The 12,982-nt window shown below is 37.4% G+C and overlaps 2 pseudogenes; one reads left to right on the top strand and one right to left on the bottom strand.

Moving 5' to 3' along the window:
• LOC130222340 (gastrula zinc finger protein XlCGF57.1-like) overlaps positions 1-12,982 on the bottom strand; it is a 410,257-nt pseudogene that overhangs the window by 378,519 nt on the left and 18,756 nt on the right.
• Positions 8,087-11,604, top strand: LOC130223489 (uncharacterized; annotated as a pseudogene).

Raw genomic sequence — 12,982 nt, 5'->3', positions numbered from 1 at the left:
CGGAGCGGAAGAGAGCAGACGCAGTTTTAGGTCTCTTTACATTAAGTTTGAAAATAACGAGCAAATAAGAGATTCTTGATCGAATGTTGAATTATATGTGTCTAAAGACAATATAGCAGGAAGAAAAGCTAGAAGAAACCGTTTATGTGAGAGAAATCATGTTTAATTAGTTAATGATTGTGATGGAGCTGATAACAAGAAGCCTTGTTAACGTGAAACTAACTCGATTAACATAGGAGATCGTCTGAAAAGAAACACGATTAGAGTTAAATTAGATCGAGTAAAGAAGTTCTTCACATTAATGAGATTAAAAGTTCATCTGGTTTTGGTCAGGTTTTTTTTGTTCTTTTATTTTTCCTCTTTTACCTGGATTGGTGCCATCGTTGTGCTCCTGTGTGATCCATTGAATTGATGCTGGATTGGGACTGATGCTTACTGGATTCTGGATTCGTTCTGACTCCTGTGATCGCTGAATTGGTTGGGACTGGCGAGCCACACGGACCTAACTTCAATTTGTCATTGTGTGAAACTGATACTGTTGCCGATCTGGATAGTAGAAAACTGAACTATAAGCACACACAGTCGTTCAATTCTTTCTTTTAGGAAAAGGATTCACTCACAGAGGAGAAACTGAGTGACAGACAATTCACTGTTGCTCCCTGAGAAATTTTATATTCACAAAACGGTTAATATACATTTACTGACTGCTTTTTGCAGTTTATAGAGAAAAAAAAGAACTGTGAAGTGATCATATGTGAACTGCTTTATTGGTTCGTTACTTCATTTATTGTTGATGTATCAAGTGTAAGAGGTTTGGGTTTGTTTTATTTGTTTTTTCACATACAAAAATTGCATAGATCAGAGAGGAAGAAGTATTTAACACAATTGAGAAATTAATCCAGAAAATATATTTTTTATTTAATAGTTTATTTCATAACAATTTAAATCTTTACTTATAAGGGTCTTTCATCTTACTGATAAAGAGTCAAGTTTATTTTTTCTATCTGTGAAATTGAAGAGAATTGAGAGTGAAACCTGTGAAAATAAAGGATTATTTTGCCAACGAAAATATTCAAGAACTGGAACTGCAGCAGCTTCCATTACACGCATAGACACTGGGCAAGGAGGAGCATCTCCATCTGGCACACATTTTTTCTGGCCTGGGCCTCAGCACTTACCTGGGTGGCATTCCAGGCAAGGACATTCAGATTGTTCTTTCCATCATATCCACCATCAGCTCCACCGCCTCCAGGATGGTCTTCTTTCCCACCATACCAACAGCTTCATACGCTCCACCACCGCCTCAGGGATGGTCTCAGCCATAAGCTTCAGATCTACCACCCACTCAGGGATGGTCATTTCCAGCAGGCCAAGAGACATCAGCTCCACCAGCTCCATCACCATCGCCTCCACAATGGTCTTCTTTTCCTCCACCCAAGGGCGTAGCAACTGTTTTGTAACTGACTTGTTTTGACTTTCATACATACATACATACATACATACATACATACATACATACATACATACATGCATACATTTTCATACATACATTATATTTTAAGTTGGTGCATTTAAAGTGCATTATGTAAATTAGAATGTAAAGGAAAGCTCTTAAAGATGTTTAAATAAACAACCAAAAAAATGGTTAACTTAAGATGTATTTGTAGTTATTGTTATTATAATGTACTTTAAATTTTATATATATATATATATATATATATATATATATATATATATATATATATATACTTTTTTTATTTTTTACTTATTTATCTTTAAAAAAATAATGTTTTTATTTAAATTTTTACTGTTGTTGTGTAGTTATTTATAGTTATAGTTAATAATAATAATGTTAAAGTTTCTTATGTTTGTTTTTGTCCTATTAAAATATAAGTTTGTTTTATTAATAGGTAAACCTAAAAAAAATGCATTGCCAAATTAATATGAATAGTAGTATATTGACTAAAGCTACAATTATTAAAGTTATAATAATTATTATTATGTAATTATTTAATTTGTTACATTTCTAAAGGTCATGTTTAATTCATTTGTTTTAGTTTTATATCTTATTCAAATTCTGTTCTTAATATTATATATATATATATATATATATATATATATATATATATATATATATATATATATATATATATATATATATATATAATTTAGTGCGATAAAAAAAAAAATTGCCGTTGGGTTGGGAGCTGGGTCTATTCCACGCAAGCTATGATGACTTTCACCTTGATATTTTAGCGCGGATATATACCTGACAAAAAGTCCCCTTCTAAATCAAATCAGCAAGATGCCCTTCTGGATCTTTCACATACTTCGAAGACACTACAGACTATATCTACTCTGAAAGGGGAAAAACCTCAAGAACAACTTGTGAATTCTGTAACACGTATAAATGTATGCACCACAATAAAATTAAGGTGTTTACGTAAAGTGCTTTCATGTAAGAGTTTCCTGTAATTTTGGGTGACTTTAACTGCAGTTCGGGAGTTCCACATTCAACCATGAACATTGCATTCATGCCCCCGTGACACACTGGGGTATTAGACGCAACTAGGGAGTAAGGACTGGTGAGAGTGTTATAGAATTTAATAACACAAGCCAAATGGAAAGAAAAAAAATTCTGCATTTCACGATGTGTATGTGTGTGTGTGGTCCTTTACTGACATCCGCATGTGTGGATCTTGTTGGAAAATATGGCGAAAAGTCCTACATGACGGTAATAGTTTGATCGCAGTGTTTACTTCAATAATGCCACTAATATATGCATACTCCACGTCTTAATTCCATTTCTGTTTAGTTCAGTTACGACTTAAGTCAGATTAAGGTAATAAAAAAAATAAAAATTATTCGTTGTTTGGAGCTTATGTAGGCCTACAGTTCAACATTCATGTTTAACTAAATAAACAGTTAGTAAACACAAGTACATCTTACTGAACATAATTTATTTTGATTACCAATTATCATAGTAGAACAGTTTTGTAAGCAGTTTGTGATGCATTTTGGAAACAGGAGATGCCACAACACATCAGGAGTTTCTCAAGTCAACATCTCAGAATCTGACACAAATTTGATCTGTCCAAACTGGCAAACGGCACTGTGTAATCTGAAAGGCCTTTAGGGAGTCTGCATCGGTCTGCATCGGTCGCTCACCTTCCTGATTTTCAGGCTCATGGAACTGAATTGGAACATGTCCATGCTCAACAGGTGCAGTTGGGGGCACCTTAGGCATCAGCAGTGGCTCATTTACCAAACCCACCTGCTGGGGAAGCTCTAGTCCTTGAAGCAGCGTGTCCCGTTCAGTTCTTTTTTTGTCGGTCCAGAAGCCTGTGAGAAAAAAAAAACATTAAGTTTGAAGAGAGCACAACTACTCTTTATGCAAGTGTATAGAATGGTTAAGTATATACCACAAAGCAATGAGAAAAAACTATATATAAAAAATGTCAGGAAATTATTTAAAGAAATATAAAGCATGTAGTTTGCAGTGTAATTTAAGAGACAGAAAAGAAGAGCTGGCTTCAGATAGCATCAGCCATCTGTTATACATTACTGTTAATGATGTTCATAATTCTGTTAAAACTAAATTTGCAATCTCACAACTCACCAGTGAGAATCAAAAATCAAGAGGTGATTAATATTACAGCAATAAGGTACTGTGAGCAGTAACAGTTCTGTGTAAAGCTGTTGTGAAAAAACTGTGCACTTTTATTGCAACTAATATAAAAATTAATTCGGACATATGAGTAGTTCATTTCATATTTGCTTCTGAAGAGCAGTCGTACATAGTAATATTCTACTTAAGTGATTGTAAGAAGCCCAACTTACCATGATGACACTGTAGTAGTGTTGACTGTAACTAGCACCAAGTTGGTCTTGTCCAGAATCTCTCTGCAGTCCTCAAGCAGCTGCTTAATGTGCCTGTACATCATCACAATTGCCTGAGGAATGGGTAAGATTTTGCCATTTTGGTCTTTTTTGGGCCTGTTTCTTGCTTCCCTGAAGTTCTTCAAAAGCTTCAGCGTCATGACATTAGGTCTCTGGGCAGCCTGGCCATGAATCATAAAGTCTGTGGATATAAAAATGCTTTGAATAAATTATGTATGATCTGTATTTAATGACTCATTATAGTTTTTTAGAAATATAGATTGAGTTTTTACATAGGCAGCATCAAAAGACTAATGTCAAATGTTACAGTTTAACCTGCCTCTCAGCTGCTTGTTGATCAGGGGCTGAGCCACTGCGCTTCAGTGAAGCTCTCCAAGGACCTTCCAAGACCTTTTTCTTGTTCTTAAGCGAATACTTGGAGGGGAACTGGTCAATGGCAATACAACCGCAAGATCTCTGCTATCTCGTTGGTAGATAAAGCAGTGATAGTGCGGTTGAGGCTGACGAGATACCGTGCCAAGTTGTCCATCGCATCCCATCCAGAAACACCCCTTAAGTCACATCTACTGTCCTGGGCCTCAAAGACAGCTACTAGAGGGTCAGGATCGCCAGCTGCAAGGTCAGCTGCATGGCACACAGTCAATTTCACTGTCATCTTCAGGCTCCTCTGCAGGAATTTCAGGCATGTCGTTTTGATGTGGAATCAACTGGTCTCCTCTATTGGACTGAGCCAACAAAAACTCCACTGCAATGTGCTCACCTGCATTACTTTTAACACATTTTTAACACAGGAGACAGAGAGAGCAATAATCCAATGCTTTGTCCTGAGACATACTCTTACCATTGGGATTTCCTGGAGGGGTGAATTCTGGCATCAAAGCCCTACCAAGGACTCGTTGGCTTGTGCTATTTAAATAAGACATTAAACACACATCAAATGTCCTGATGTTTGAGGTCCCCGTCACAGACACAGCTTCTTTTCTCCAGCTCATGTTCCATCTCTAGGCCCCCTCTAACATGTACATTTGTGTGTGCATGGCATTGCATCTCCATCCTAGGAATTAAAAAATCAGGTAACAGTTATTTTAAACTGAGAAAATAAAAATAGTAATAGAACAGCAACATAAAAAACAGAGACAACTATAGTTGTAAATTCCATGATAACAACTTAAATCAATAAATTTAATGAAAAGAAGCCAAATCCAGTTAGTGGCCAGGGTGCGACTATAATGCTGAAACAATAGCAGCAGTTTACTTATTTGCTTATAAGCTTAAAAATATACAGAACATTTTGCAATCTAACACTAAAAATTTACCAGGAATAAGGCACAATGATGGCGGTTAAAACTTTCCAGTGAGGATGACCCCCCTGCCACATCTAACAACATTTAGGACTTTACCACCCTTCTGGAGTGTCCCTGTCTTTGTGTATAACTCCACATGGGGAGGGTCCTGGATGCCCTCCAAGTGTTTTTGTTGTGTCTCCCAGACATGGTCCATGCTGTCAGGGTTAACCAGACGAAGACCTGTGGCGTCAGTAAGCTCCCACACTGACTCCAGCAGCCCTGAAATCATGACCCGAATGTCCTCAGTCTTAGTGTTCGCCACCTACAATGCTTTGCGAGTTCACCTGGGCAGTAGGAGTCAGTAGGAGTCTTTCCTCCATGGCTACTCTTCCACTGCCCTCTTTTGGCTGCCTTAAGTTCTTTCACATCCTCCTGATCCCACTCAAATGTACAAGAGGAAAGTTTTGAACAAAAAATACTATAGAGAGGGTGGTGCTTTGTAGTAAGGCCACAGTTGAATCTTCTTATAAAATGGAAGATATCTAGCCCAACAATAGACTTTCATGGCCGGAAAAGATTTAGCACCACATGTGCACCTGTGGAAAAAATAAATGTTAGAGGGAAAATATAAAATAAAAAAATCATGCATTTGATTTGATTTCAATTCACAATTCATTTTCATTTACAATTTAAAAATAATTACAAATAAAGACACATTTATCAAGATGATTACACAAAAACTTAATTTAATCAGAAATTAGTTCATTACAGTTCATGGTAAAAATTCAGATAAGAAAAGAAACTGCATTTTGTTGTTGATGTTGTTGTTCAGATATTTATTTATTTTTAAACGTAAAAAGTCAAATGTTTTAAATACAATTATAATTATAATATTTATAGTTAAATACAATAATGGTGGGGCCAGTATTTGTTAATTAATAATTTATTTTCATCATCATTAGGGAAAGAAGGCATTTTTAAGATTTTAAAGATTAAAATTTTTTTTTTCAAATGCACTGCACATTTAATACGATTTCAGCTGACTGACTGCAGCAATCCCGGTCAACATAGATGACCTCAGGCTCTGGCTCCCCAGCATTCTGGTAGCGTCTGACGATGCCCTGGCACACCTCCTCCAGTCCTGCACCTTCAGCTGTTGTAAGAACACTGTTCAAAACCTGACCAAGCTCATTCCCAATATTGGTCATCCATGCAGCCGTGTCCCCAATGGCACCAGGCACCTTTTTGGTAACCTCAAAAACAAACATAAAAAACGTAGACATTCTGGCAGGCCTGATATACGTTTCCTTCTTTTTTTTTGTCACAAATGCACACACTTTTAGGATTACAATGCATGGAAGCTATGCATGGAGAGCACAATGGATTAGCAGTCCATCGCCTTAACCACTCGGCCACCTCGTCATGCATGTAGGCACTTTCCTGATGGGGGCTGGACTTTGGCATATGTATGTATTTGCAGCTACTTTCGATACAGATGACATTAAATTTTGCAGCAACATCCTTCAAAACGCTAAGAGGGTGCGAGTAATACACCTTCCACTGAATCACCAGGATCTCTCAAATGCCAGTGAATTTGAGCGACGAGGATGGGATGCGAACCCACGCGTGCAGAGCACAATCAGAATCAGTTTTATTGCCAAATGTGCTTCACACACACAATGAATTTGTTTTGGCTACAGAAGCTTCCAGTGTACATAAAGTGACAAGTGACAACACAAAATAAATCTGAAAATGGATCAGCAGTCCATCGCCTTAACCACTCGGCCACCTCGTCACATATGTTGCCACTTTCCTGATGGAGGCTGGACTGGGGCACATATGTGGTCATGTATGTTTTTGCAACTATTTTCAGTAAGATGACACTCAATTTCAATCAGTTGAACCAGTTCACTAAATTGAACTGAATCACTTGAAACGGTCAAACCACAAATTGCTTACTTTATAACCTGTCAGACACTCCGTTTCACTCAAAAATAGAGTATTTCGAGTTTCGCCTTATTGAGTAACCGTAACAGACGGAACTGCTGTGAAAAGAACTGACGATGAGCACGAATCGAGTAACTTTAGTGATTTTTGTGTAGCGCTAGTGTATTCCCCATAATACAACGATCGAAAAATGCCAAGCTCAGAAGAGACGAACCAGAGCAGACTGTTATTGCCGCTGTTTACCTAGCAAATTTCATTGTTGATTTTAAGGTAGTAGCCGAATAGTATTTTTATAATATTGAAGTGCTGTTCTGTTGCATTGTATGAAAAGCTGGCTATTGTAGATAGAACTGTAAGTACTCTTAACTTTTGAAGATCTTTCATTAATATGTATATGTGAAAAAAACGTGCTTTTTAATCTGTAATGTGCTTTTATACAAGTGTAATTTTTTTATACGTCGTCTTTGCTAAGTATACTAGTTAGAAATTGGTATGTAGAATCCTCCATATTAAAAAAAAAACAAAAGACAAGCAAAAAAAAAGAACGTTACTGTGTTGCTATTTTTAGAAAAAGAAAAACGTCATTTGCTTTTTACTTATTTATATGTACTATTCATAATAACATCCGCTTCCATATCACGTTAAAATGAAAATGAATACAAATAAACTTGATTTAATTTTACTGTCAAATTTGCGATGGATTCTTGTCAATAATAAAGTGATATATGTATTTTTCAACAGCTTCCATTATGTTGGTGAAAGTTCAATATCAAGGAGTGAAAAATATGTAAAATTGCTAGATTGTGCTGGTCAGAGTTGTGCTTATTGAAGTCATAACCATCTATGTTTCTTGTTCTTCAGTGAAAAGCAAATTTGGATTACCAACAACTGTAGATCTTCAAGTTTTCGATGACACAGACACTAATGTAGAAGAGGACATCTTCCACGAGTTAATGGACAGCAGTCCACATTTATGCTTGACTAAGATGTTTGGAAGAAAATACTTCTGCTGGCCTGCCTGAGGGTAATTATTAAGAAATCTCTGGATATTCTTCAAATGACTCTGTTTTAGAGTAGTATAGGTCAGAATAGTTAGAATTAAGTAAAAATAAGACAACTGTAAAACTCATAGAAGAGCTTACTGAACAGTGAAGTATGTACTGAAATAAGAGGTTTTATACGTTCCTTGACTACTGCCATGTGTTTGTTTGGTGTAATATTGTAACCTAACAGCTTAAGTTCATGTGATGCCCAATGATGAAAGGTTGATCAAAATAATCTGTCAAAACCACTATGTAGAAAAACGTTTAGGATGATTATGTATAATAAAAGCTAATAGTATAGCATTGTTTAAAATTAAGTTGAAATATAAGGTAAATTGATTCTAAACTAAAGAAAATATAATGTAAAGGGTAATAATAATGTTTTCCATTTCTCCATCAGTGATTTCACCCACAAGATTATCAACAACCAGCACATGTACTGATACAGTTTCACTCTCTTCAACGGATCATGAAGACCCTAAGCGAACAATGCAGAATCAATTGACAAGGGCCAGCTGCTGCTTGATGGTAGATGATGAAAGGGCAAAACAGGTATATGCATATGTTGTTTGTTATGGTTAATTTAATCATATACTAATTCACTTTATTATTTTACAAGTATACTGTTTTTTTCTGTTCACTTTATCAGATTGTCCAAGTTGCTTTGGAAAAGCAATCTGGTGGTGATAATGGTGATGAAGTGCTTGACAAATACAAGGTCACAAAAACTTTAAGGCACAGCACTAGACAGCAGCTAGTTAATATTGTCGTCAGTCACATGACAGAGATTCATGGGTAAGATTTCATTAAATATATGCAAGAAAAGCTTGTTGATAAGTGAAAGGATTGGTAAATATGGCACTTTTTTTCAAAGATTTATTTTTTAAGTGTTAATGCAGCTATATGGTGGGTTTTGTCACTATTTCATGCGGCACATAATTGGCCCTATTCATAGATTTGACATATGCTTACACTTACCTTTTAAATATCATTGTAGTAATTATCAAAACTAACCGTAAAACATTTAAATTTGTGCATGATTTCTAATTTTATCAAACAACCTGGAAAAAACTGTAGTTTTTAATCAATCTAATATGCTTCTTCCTTAGATTAATCAGGACTTTGGTCTGCTGTTCAGTGCTGAAACATCCAACAAGTTGCTTGAGAGGTGGGAAACCGCATTTAAGCACAGGATCATCGAGACGAAATCTCTAACTTCAACTGCCGACGTTCATTGTCTTATAAATTTAGGAGAAGGACAAGGATCTGAAAATGGTACGATTTCTAAGGATTTTGTAGTTTGAAATTTGCTTCAGTTTCTTTTGGATTTGTGAGCCTTAAGTGTGAATGTAGGCTTGCTTTATTTTAATATTAATATGTCTAACTTTTTATTATTATTCATTCAGGCTGGGATAGTGATTTGTCATCTGCCCTACTCCTTCTGCATCTCCTGCCTCCTCCTTCAGGGAGAAAGAAGACTAAGATCAGTCCAACAGAGGCTGTTGAACGACTTGTGCATTTCCACAAGGTAAAACTCACAATATTTTAGAAAGTCTTTTCATTATTATTATTAAAGAGCCCATATTATGGGTTTGTGAAAATGCCCTTCCATGTAGTGTGTCACACAGCTCTAAGTGAAGTGAAATATCCAGCTAAGGCTTAAATCTGTAAGTGTACAGTGTTTAAAACTATTGATTCATCTATAAAAGAGTCGACTCATAGTGCTTCAAACGAGTCGTCTTGATAACGAGTCATTAGGTGTTTCGCGATGATGCGGCTACGAAACACAAGCCTCGCCAGTAGTTACGCGCGCAAACCCGGGAGATTCACACACACACACAAACGCCGCCGGTCAAATGAAGTCACGCTGTGCTCAGATGGATAATATTGACAGTCTCTACCCAAAGATGAAACTGTGAAGAGTCAGTGGTTGAGGTTTATTGTGTAGTGCGATTTAAAATTGTTGCCTCGTTTACTCTAGCTTGCAAATTATGTATTTATTGTGTTTTGTTACTTGTTAACCTGATACAGTACACGCGGTTACTCTTTATATTCTCATATCGCATGTAAGCCACGTTGAAAAGGCGACGCGTGCCGATTTGTTTACGGATTTAACGTTAAATGCTTTTGTGAGCTCGCGTTCTACTGCCGTTTGTCGTTGCTATGGTCATCGTAAGCTAGGAGACGGGAGACACGTGTCGATCTCCCTAGTTCTGAGGAGGAGCGTGATGTGTGTGTGTTTGTGTGCGTGTGTGTGTGAGAAAAAGAGCAGGTCGAGTGTGTGACGGCTAGGAGACAGGAGACGCGTGTCGCTCTCCCTAGTTCTTCTGAGGAGCATAATGTGCGTGCGCGTGCGTGTGTGTGTGTGTGTGAGAGAGAGAAAAAGAGCAGGTAGAGTGTGTGACGGCTAGGAGACTCGCGTCGATCTCCCCAGTTCTTCTGAGGAGGGTTGTGTGTGTGTGTGAAAAAAGCCTTACACTATGAAGCGTGTGTGCACTGTGACTACTTTTATATTGTTGATTAGCAGCTGGGCATTTCACTCTGTCTCGCGTTGAAGCCTGTCACTGTCGACCAATCGCAGCAGGCTGTTATTGGTCCAATCAGCGCAGATTAGCTTCGCGCTGAGGAGGGGTCTGGGAACAAATGAATCGCTGAACGATTCATATGGGAGTCGCTGGGATAATTAGGTAAAAATAAATGCAGATTATAAGACCATCAAAGTGTTTTTTGACCTTGCATGCATATTAGACTGTTGTTGGAGACCCTTACAACCTACATATGACCCTATTTCATGTATAATATGGGCTCTTTAAGGTTGGTAACCATAATGCGATGCTGTAAAATGTACCTGTTGAAACTTTTTAAAAAGTCAATACATTTAGTTGAATGCTGTTGAAGAATGTACATTACATCTTGGATGAACTGAGGGTTTATAAAAAAAATATATAAACATTTTTGTTGTAATTATTTTCCGTCACACTACACAATGAATGACATAAACACATTTAATTTTTGCACTTTGGGTAAAGGTGGTTTTGTTATTTTTAGTGTTTTCATTAATAAAATTATAAGTTTCCTAACTGGTTTCTTGCATTTAATTACAAGTTTTTGGCTGTTTTTTGCAGTCTTGCACCAGCATTGAAGGCCATCTCAGGGAGAGGAAGGGCCACCAGCCATATCTACTAGGATCAGGAAGGATCAAGGGGAGGATCGACTATTTCTATGTGGTTATGGACAAACATCTCATCCTATGTGCAGCTCCTTGAGTGCTGTTGATGAACTCTTTAAAGACTATGTGTTCATCTTGACGTACGAGGAAGCACTTGTCATCATATTTACCTTTCTCCAAACTACGGTCTACAATATCGATGTGGCCTACCAGTGAGTCACCCAGGGTAAAGGAACTGCATGCAAAGCTTTTACACTAAATTTTTCTTTTACAATAAAGTGTGTCTGTTGTCAAAGCTGGCAAGCAAGCAGCACCTCATTAAGACACTTACCATTTTTGACACTGAAAATGCTGTACATTTCATATTGGTTTAACTGTGTGTTTAGGATGCATTGTTAAAAATAAAAGTTTAAACTGGTACACTGTTCTGACAATTTTTTTTAAATGATCAATGCAAACTGTCCTGTAATGCAATGAACAATCTATATAACTAAAAATACATTTAAATATCAACCTAGGTATGTATGAGCACTATATTATTAGTGTTAAGAAGAACACTCTTAGTGTTAAGCTATTAACACTGTGAGTGTAGTTTTAACATTTACTTTATGCAAATAGGGAAAGGGAGTGGAAAACACAGAGTTAAAGTTAACACTAGCAGTGCTTTTTTTAACACTATGCAAGTGTAAAAAAATGTACTCTTTTTCAAGTGTAAATTTAACTCAATTCAGTGTGGACCTATATAAACACTAAAGAAGTGTTAAATTTCACACTTTGAGAGTGAAATTAACACTTCAAAATTTGCTGTGTAAGCACAGCGTTGTGCTAGAGAAAGGATTAACTTTTGGGACTCGAATGGATGTTCTTACAGAAAAGATGAAGATAAAGGTTGTTATAAGGAGCTTTATCAGTAGCTCTGATCAGTGCCCCAGAGTTAAGGCTGATTTATACCTCTGCGTCAAGCGCACGCGTATGCTACGGTGCAGCCTACACGTGGTTGCATAGCACCTCACTGTGGCCGTGGGCGACATTGACGCGCACCTCAAAAAATGTCATGCGCACGCATAGCGCAAGCTCTGAGATTGGTCGGCTTGGTAACGCTGACGAGTGTGGGCGGAAATGAGAGCCGCTCGAGCGTGAAGCAGCGGGTGTTTACAAGTGTGGAGTCCCATGAAGGAGCTCCGGATGAAGACTGTTGTTTTGTGTTTACCTTTTCATTAAAGTTGTTGCACGTCCACTGGTTCCTGCCTCAAAATGAGCGAATTTGAGCCACTTGCACATTAAGGAAGCGGTCAGAAAAAACAAAACACCAGCGAAGAAACTCAACACAGAAAAACATAAACACCTACTGCCAGCTAGCGTTTCGGAAGTGTATTGCAGAGCAACAGAAACAGTGCGCAGAAGTATAAGTGCACGACTACGCGCAAGGCTTGCGCCGTGGATCACGCTGATCACTTGACACAGAAGTATAAACCAGGCTTTATTGTTCAACATTAACTGCAACAAGTTTCTTCTGGTTTTGTTGGAGAGAAACTAGACAGAATGCCTGAGTCTAAAAACGGCAGCATAGCTGACCTTGGATTTCTGTCAAAATATGGTTTCAGTGCCCTTGCATTCTTCATTACCTTACCCCAATC

Source organism: Danio aesculapii, chromosome 4 (assembly GCF_903798145.1).
Source record: "Danio aesculapii chromosome 4, fDanAes4.1, whole genome shotgun sequence".
Lineage (NCBI taxonomy): Eukaryota > Metazoa > Chordata > Actinopteri > Cypriniformes > Danionidae > Danio > Danio aesculapii.
This window is presented reverse-complemented; position numbering and strand designations above follow the sequence as displayed.